The 9,182-nt window shown below is 42.0% G+C and overlaps 1 pseudogene; it reads left to right on the top strand.

Moving 5' to 3' along the window:
- Positions 1 to 5,656: 5,656 nt before the first annotated feature.
- Positions 5,657 to 5,746, top strand: LOC147941581 (small nucleolar RNA R71; annotated as a pseudogene).
- The last annotated feature ends 3,436 nt before the right edge of the window (positions 5,747 to 9,182 follow it).

Genomic DNA, 9,182 nt, shown 5'->3' with positions numbered 1-9,182 from the left:
GTATATGCATCCACTAAAACAATGATAACTCTTGAACCACACCTCCGATTGGCTTGAAATAAACGGCATTGGAAAGAGGACTCAATTACCAACAACTTGGATGAAGATGTCGAAAGCTAAATCCCTCGACTGGTGGCTCGAGTGGTGGCTCGAGCGCGTGAGTGAAATTGGCTCGATTGAGTGCAGCAGCGTGAGTGGCTTGATTGAGTTCAGCAGTTGGCTTGATTGGTGAGGATCGAACGGGAGATGAATTCGGCTCGAGAGAGGGAGTTTGGAACTCGAACGGTGGATGAAGTCGGCTCAAGAGAGGGAGTTCGGAACGTCGGCTGTCGAGCGGCTCTAGTGAGGGAGTTCGGAAAGCGGCTCGAGCGTGGATGTTGGATCGTGGCTCGAGCGTGGATGTTGGGGCGTTGCTCGAGCGTTGATGTTGGAGCGTGGCTCGAGCGTTGATGTTGGAGCGTGGCTCGAGCGTTGATGACATTCATTCTAGGCATGATGGATCGAGTGGGATATTGGTGCTTCTTCCTGGGAGCGCGTCCAAGTCGCATGTCGGTCGAGTCAGATGACGTCCATTCCGGTCATGCTTGGTCGAGCCGCATGTCTCAACCTCCATTCGGTTCCAACAGTCTGGACATCTCCTAAACACCTGAAATAACTCCAATATGCAAGATGTATGCAGGACCAATGCAAAGACTACCTAGATATGCATATTATACAAAAGAAACTAAAAACAATGCAAAACAATGAGTTAAGAGAACAAAATGAATAACAAATGCATGAAGAAAGAGTGTAAAATATATACATATCAACTCCCCCAAACTTATCCTTTGCTTGCCCTCAAGCAAATAACAAGAACAAAGTATGGAAGAGAGGTTTGAAAATGGGGTCTCAGAACCTAAAACATGTTGAATGAAATAGTTAGAATCAAGGTCCTTGTTTTTAGTTCTATGAGGCATGGTGAAGGAACTTTATTTCTTTAATCTACACATGCAATCCTATCAATCACTCCCTTTAACATTCATTAACAGAGAACCGTGAATCAAGAAGCTATGCAATGTTGTCAAACTCATTTGGTTAAGGTAAAAGGTTAGAGAAATATGTGGTCTCCTTCTCAAGTGGTTCCATCAATACATAACAAGGTGCTCTCATGAAAAGGAGTTGAGCTTAAGAGAAGGCTAAAGGTTGAAACCAACTGATATATACAAGAGTAGTATCCTGTCTACCCAAAGGTCCCAAGGAAACTTAGCTCTAACATTCTAACCCCGGAGTTGGTCCTATCTCTACCCTTCATCAATATCTCTTCTCAAACTCATTCTCTTATACTTTGCACTTAGTCTTAGGAGGAGGTCACTTATTATCATTCTAGCAGATTGGGAAATCTTTTTTTTTTATCACTATGGTTCTCTTTCTTTTCTTTTCTGAATTCTAAACATCTTAAGTGTTTTACTTTCTCTTCCTTGTCTAAATTTTTCATTTTATGCCCTGAACCAATAAATCTTTTTTTATTTTTTAACGTTGCTCAACCCAAATCCTATACTAGACTTGTAAACCTCGAAAACGCATTTCCCTCCTAAAGACTCTTTACCCTTTTGCTTTCTCTTTTACTCTTCACTTTTCTGCAGAAATCCCATCCCAATACCCAAAATCGAGTTCTCACCTACTCCTACTAGTCTGGATAACGCGAACTTGAACTACACAGGATCCTACTCTTGTCGGTTAAAACCTAACACTTTCTAACAAGCTCAACTCAGAAAAGGCCTGACACTCAAGAATACAATTGGCTTGAAAGAAGGGTTGGTTATGGATGCGGGGCATTTTTCCAAAGATGGGAATCAACTACTTGGATTAACAAGGGTGGTAAAAAGGAGAAAGATAATCCAAGTATGTATATGGTATCCATGAGTTCAACTTCAATGCATAACAGGATAATTGCAAGTCAGGATTAGATTCAGGTAGATAGGAAATGATGTCAATTCAAAACATGCTTCAATCTTACATTTTCAAGTTCAATCAACATGCATCAAAGAACTAATAACAAGTGCCTTGATCCTATCCTATTGAATTCAACATGCAAACAAGGTTACAATCATCATCATCCCCTATGCGAAATGCATCAACCCTATATGAATAACACTAGACTCAATCCTAACATGCAAGTGCAAACTACATGAACACTCCATTTTTGTGGAAATTTTCGAAAAATTTTCAAATTTTTATGGTTTTTCTATGCAAATAGATGGATGCAGACTCAAACATGATATGATGCAAAAATTTGAAATACGAATCACAAAACACAACATCAGATACATCATCTCAAATCCTCCCCCAAACTTAAATTAAATAGTCTCTTGTGTAAGAGAAATTTGCAGAAGGATTTGAGAATCACAACAAAAACAATGCATGAATGAAATGGTATATACAAAGAGAGGGTAGGAGTACCTCAGTAGTAGAAGGAGTCGGAGCTCGCCTAAGGAGTCGGTGCGTGAAACTGACTCTGTCCCTCGCCTTGTTCGGGATCCGCAGGAGTGACCTCAGCTGGTTGGTCGACTTGCTGCTCAACTTCCTGCATGCCCTGATAATCACCCTGATGTTCATCTTGCTGCTCAACCGTAACCTCATGCGCATTCTCATCTCGAGCTGCAGAACGACGCGCAGACCGACGGCTTGAGGAGACTCTGGAACCACGCGAACCTTGTCTCTTTCACTTCCTGGACTCATGAGACGAGTGTCGCGAAGGAACAGGTGAAGGCTGACGCCCCGTGACACATATTAAGATTGACAGGCTGGGGAGGGAACCGGAGAGAGTGTTCTTTGACGAGTTAGCTCGAGAGTCGTGGAGGTGCGTCCTGACATTGGCTCGATTGGTGAGTTTGGCAGTGGCTCGACTGGTGAGTTTGGACAATGTTGGCGATAACGGCGAGAGTTGTAGTGACTTGAGTGAAGCTGGTAACGATGAGAGAGCTTTGATCGAGTCATGCAGGTGTTGGCTCGATTTACAAGGTCGATTGAGACGCGGCTCGAGTGAGGAGTAACGACAGGAGCTCGAGTGGAGTTTGCAAGACTATGACGTCGGTGGAGTCAGACCAAGTCGACTCAGGGGAGATGAGTCCGACGATCGAGTGGTCCTGTACTGGCTCGAGTGGGTGAGTGGAGTAGACGCGGCTCGAGCGAGATGGGAGATCGAGTCAATGAGTGATGTTTTCACTTTTCCTTTTTTGTTGCCCATACTCCCTTCTGCAGATTCCCGAACACTAGAAAACTAAAAACGAAAAATAAAAACACAAAGATACTAAAGAATATTTACAGTGATACCTTTGGGACTTCCTCCCAAGTGAGCTTGTTTAAAGTCCCTGAGCTTGACTTTGCATACTCCTTATGCTTTGGGAGGGTCATAGAGAGGCTTTGGAGACCCCTCTAGAATGTTTGGTCTAGCCAGATACTCTTTAACATTCTGCCCAAGTTCAATAAGAAAAGATCTTCTCTTCTTCATTATCCCCAACCTATGTCTTGCTTTTCTTGGAGAAATTTTTTTAACTTAACTCTGGAGCTGCATGATTTGCCCTCTCATCTCCTCCAACATGGCTGTTAACTCTGTCACTGTATCCCTTAAAATCTTGGTTGTTTGGAGTTCAGACAAACTGTCAAGCGCGGGAGGACTTGTCTCTTGCGGTTAGTGATCATGAAGCAGGTCTCGATGCTTAGGGAGGGTAACGATTGCACTCGAGTTGGAGAATGGTCGAGTGACACTTTGAGTTTTCTCTTTGGTTACCAAAACCTCTGTTTCGGCCTTATTCACACCCTCAAAGATGTCAAACATAGCTTTTTGATCTTTCTCTTCAATCACGAAGGTATGTCCGTCAATAGTTGGTTTCTTCTTAGAATCCTTGATATCAAACTTCATCTTGAAGATTTTACCCAGATTGAGATCGATCATCCCCTTCTTGACATCAATGACTGCTCCAGTTGTAGCTAAGAAACGTCTTCCCAGGATTAGTGGATGTTTAGGCTCTTCATCCATTCCCATCACTACAAAGTCAGTAGGAATCTCAACTTGTCCAATTTTGATGGGCAGGTTCTCTAGTAGACCATGAGGCAATCTAGTAGTCCTATCAGCCAATATTAAGCGGAGGTTGCATGACTTGTATTTGTTGAATCCTAGCCTCTGAGCTACAGAGAGTGGCATGAGGCTTACTGAAGCACCAAGGTCACATAGAAACTTTTTGAAGGCCAATGGACATAGAGAACAAGGCATGGTGAAAGAACCAGGGTCCTCTAGCTTCTTTGGGAAAATCATCTTCTGAATAACAGCCTTACTTTCATGAATAACCCCACCTATGACATGCACTACCCTCTCATCTTCCAAAGCCTTAGCTTGATCTCCTTTAGCTATCTCTTCCTTCTCTTTGGTCCTTTCTGTTACCAAATCAGTTAAAAACTTTTGATACTGAGGCACAAGTGCAAATGCATCAAATAAAGGCATCCTAAGTTCAATCTCCTTGACTTGTTTTTCAAACAGAGCTTTATACTTCTCAGTAAGCTGCTTCTTAAACCTCACTAGAAAGGTAGAGGTGGCTTGTATGGTGGAGGAATACTGGCTAGTCAATCAGTCTACCGAAATGGGTTTATCCTTGGGAGCAGTGGGTTCTTTAGTAGCTTCAGGATTAGATTGCTTAGCTGACTTAATTGGATCATTGAGCACCTCGACAAGATCCTTTATCTGAACTTCATCTTGAAGAAAATCCTGTCCATCTAAACTCTCATTGTCCTCAGTGAGCCGTACATCTATAGCTTGGGTGGTGATGGCATGGATAGTAGCATAGTCCTTGGGGTTTTGAACTGCTTTTCCAGGTAGTTGGCCAGTTGTTGGGGTAGAAGTAGAAACAGTCTTGCCTTCCATATACTTCATCTTGGAGTTAAGAGCTTCAAACTTGACATTCAGATCATTGTAAGAACATTCCATTCGCTGACGGAGTTCAGCAAACTTCTTAGCATTATCCAGAGAACCACTAGGTTGACCTTGAAGAAGTTGTTGCATCATGTGCTTCATTTCTTGATCTGGAGCTTGAGTAGGTTGAACTTGTTGAGGTGAAAATCCTGGTGGTGGTCCAGAAGGAGCGTGATAACCTTGTTGGAACTGTTGTTTAGGCACGAATCCTTGAGTGTAAGGCGCAAAAGGTTTTTGTTGGCCTTGTTGTTGCTGCTGAGGAGGGTACAATCCTGTGGATTTGCAACATTGGTGCTCCGGTAAGACAAATTGGGGTTCGTCTTGTAGAGGTTGTAACCCTTGTTGTATCCACCTTGATTTTAGACGTAGCTGATTTCTTCAGACTGCTCACTTTCCCCATCCTGAACGTGAAAAGGGTCATACTCAGAGACGAAGTGGACGGTTTGCTGCTGACTGAGCAAGAGGCGGTCAAGCTTGTCATTGACATTCTTAAGGTCCCTCTTGTACTTCTCCTCAGAACCAGACTCTCCTCTAACTGTGCGGTCATAATCCTCGTTATAATTGCTATCAGACTAGGCGAGGTTTTCAACAAGTTCCCATCCTTCATCGACGTCTTTGTTCAGAAATTTGCTGTTTGAAGCAGTGTCAAGCAGCATACGTATCTTTGGTAGCACACCACGGTAGAGAGTGCTCAGCAATGACTTGTTGCTAAATCTATGATGTGGATACTGGCTCTAGTAACCTTTGAAACGCTCCCAGGCTTCACATTAGCCCTGGGCATAATATCCGGTACCGAAGAACCGTACCGGAACCGAACCGATAAAAGCGGTATCGGGTAGGGTTCGTGTTAAGCAGAATTACCGAATGGGTTAAGAGGCCTTGGTAAAATGGACTTCGGTCCGGGTTCGGGTTGTAACTTAAGTATATTAGGCAACCGTTTTAGATCCGTTTAACCTAAAGGCCTAATAAGGCCTTGACCCAGTAAGGCTAGCTCTGAGCATAATATCCGGTACCGAAGAACCAAACCGATAAAAGCGGTATCGGGTAGGGTTCTGGTTAAGCAGAATTACCGAATGGGCTATGGTTTAATCGGTTATTTTGGTTATTTACAAGGGTATTTATAATTTCAATTGGTTATCTCGGGTTTTAGTCAGTTATTTGAGTACTTTGGTTACTGAAAATAACCGAACCGATTATAACCCGGAAATTTTTTGGGTTATTTCGGATTTTGTATTAGAGTATAAAACCGCTCCGAACCCGGCCAGTTACTAACCGTACCGAACCGAGTTTTTGTAAACTACCGGATGGGATCTATAGGTCTTATACCGATTTACCCGAAACCCGATTGGGTAGAACCGAAACCCAATTGGGTACCCGATTGCCCAGGACTACTTCAGATAATGATTCTGAGTTCCTCTGAGCAAAGCCAGAGATGTCATTCCTGAGATATGCTGTTCTGGAGTTGCAGAAGAAGTTGGCCAAGAAGGCTTTCTTGCGGTCGTCCCAAGTGGTGATTGATCCTTGGGGAATGTTTTTCTCCCATTGATGAGCTTTGTCTCCCAGGGAGAATGGGAAGAGTCGCAACTTGTAACCATCCTCACTCAATTTGTTGATCTTGGTGAGGTTGCACAGACGGTCGAACTTGTCTAAGTGGTCGAGTGGATCCTCTATAGGCAACCCGTGAAACTTGTTCCCTTGGATCATGGAAATCAGACCACTTTTGATTTCGAAGTTGTTATTCTGCACAGCAGGAGGGACGATTCCAGCACGCTGAGTATGAGTGTTCGGTGCATCTCCAGCACCAATGTGTCGCGGTCTTTGATTGGGTCCGTTAGGTTGTTCCATAGTGACTGGTGCAGGATGATCAGTGAAAATACGAGCTTGTCGTGGTCTTCGCAACTGATTGATGTCGTCAATAGCAGGAAGGAGATTCTGATTTCCTCTTGATCTGGGGTGCATGCAAGGTTGCAATTAACAGGTTCCTCGGATGCAAAACAAACAAGCAGACAACCAAAACAAGTCAATACTCAGAATAACAAATGTAACAGAACTTAATCTTGCAAAACTTGAAATCTTAAATGTAGCAAAACGAATCCCGAATGGAAACGACGCCAAATTGATACTAGGCTTTTTGTGTCTCCTAGTAGGTTCAATTAACCTTATGTGTTATAGTACTTAAGGTGTCAATCCAAATGGGATGTTGCTAGCAATCAAGATGCAATCAAGCAATCACAAGTCAAGCCAATTCAAAAGAGTGTTTGTCTAACAATCCTAGAATGATCAGAATGCAAAACGGAAATGAGTTACAAAACTAGAAACGAAAATGTATGACAAGAAGTAAATATGAGTAAAAAGCAAAAATGATTCTAAGCATGAACTAGATACGAGGATCAGAAACGGTTTCAGGATGTAATAAAAATCAGAAAGATAGAAGTCCTAAGGATGGGAGTAATTGATGTCGATGGAGTATCCTAGTGTACAGAGTGTTTAACATGCCACAAGCAAACTATCCCTAAACAATGAACATCAAGACTTAGCTAATCCAATCTCTTGACTCAGACTCAACCACTTCCAAACCTAGCTCTCACTAGAAAAACATGATCAAGCATGGCATGACAAACAAGTTCATTCACGTCAGCAAACATCCTAGACAACTAATCTCTTAGGCTAGGAATGTAAGTCTCTGGTACTAGGTTGTCAGACATTTCATCAAACACCTTTTGGGTGTGGAAATGTCTAAGACCTAGTTCCAATTGATCAGAGAGAAACTAGTATTTATAACTCTAGTCCAGAAGGGAATCATACGAATCTAAGCTTAAACCCTCTACATACTAAGATCCTCCACCTAATTTATCTCATCCTCAAGAACAATCACACTACTCAGATCCATAAATCATCATCAAAGATACGAATTCGGAAAACATTGAATCAAGCATAGTAAGATAGATAAAAATGACATGAACAACTTTGCAGAAGAAATCAAATGTAAAAACTCAATAAACTCAAAGATGTCGGATTACAAAGTCTGAGAACGTTTTTGGTGGCTAGGTAAAACCTTAAGGAAAAGAACAAAACAAGATAAAAGATGTCTGGGCAAAGACTTAACAAAATGTATATATAGTCCAACATGGAAAGCCCTAAAACATAAAACGACAAGGTAAAGAGTCGATTTGGGAATCTCCTGAAGCGTGTGAGACGGAGCATCTTCCTGACATGTGCGATCGAGTCGGTGCAGCAAGGTGGATCGAGCAAGGTCAAGTGATGCTGATAATAAGGTTTTCACCTAGGGTATCAATTCCCTATGCAGTTGTAGTACAAAGGGTTATCAATCCAAATGGTTGTTATGCTAGCAGATAAGATGCGATCAGAAACAAGAAAGTCAAGCCAAGCAATAAATGGGTTTGATCTAACAATCCTAAAATAAATAAAAGAAAGCAAATAAATAAGAACCACACGACCTAAGCACTCGATACAAGCATTTGAGTACTGGATCGGATGGGGTGATCGAGTAAAGAAGAAAAGCAAGAACAGCTCGAAGATATACTCGAAGCAGGTGATCGTGTACCTGTTCGGGTAAGTGATCGAGTTATGAATAAAAATGTAATCAATCTAAATACGAAAGCTTCTAAGGATGGGGTAATCGACTCTTAAGTGTTCCTGACCAATATGGATGCCCTACATGCCTCAAGCAAATATTCCCTAGATAATGAATCTCTAAAATCTTGTTAAAACACTCTCATGATAGAAACAATCAACCTTAATCACTCCCCTACCCAACTCTCGTTGGAGAAACATGACCAAGCAGGCAATACAAACCGATTCATTATTTTCAATAAACCCCTTACTCATCTAATCTCTTAGGCTAAGTGAGTAAATCTCTAGCATTGATTGATTCAAGCATTTCATCTACACCTCTCGGTGGTAAAACACCCTAGATCTAATCTCACCCTCTCAGTTTGTTGATAGCATTAAGAACACTGATATGTATAAATTTTACACCTTTTGATGATGCATTTGTCATTCATTTTGTTCTCTTAACTCATTGCTTTGTATTATTTTTAGTCTCTTTTGCATAACATGCATATCTAGGTAGTCTTTGCATTGGTCTTGCACGCATCTTGCATTTTAGAGTTGTTTCAGGTGTTTTAGGAGGTGTCCAAACCATCAAATGCAAACAAGGATCAGGAGAGCAGTTAAGCGACTCGATCTACACTACCCAGCGACACAAGCTTCCACG

This window comes from Camelina sativa, chromosome 7 (genome assembly GCF_030686135.1).
Source record: "Camelina sativa cultivar CO46 ecotype springtype chromosome 7, ASM3068613v1".
NCBI classification, from domain to species: domain Eukaryota; kingdom Viridiplantae; phylum Streptophyta; class Magnoliopsida; order Brassicales; family Brassicaceae; genus Camelina; species Camelina sativa.
The sequence above is the reverse complement of the archived record's forward strand: the minus strand, read 5'-3'. Positions and strand labels throughout refer to the sequence as shown.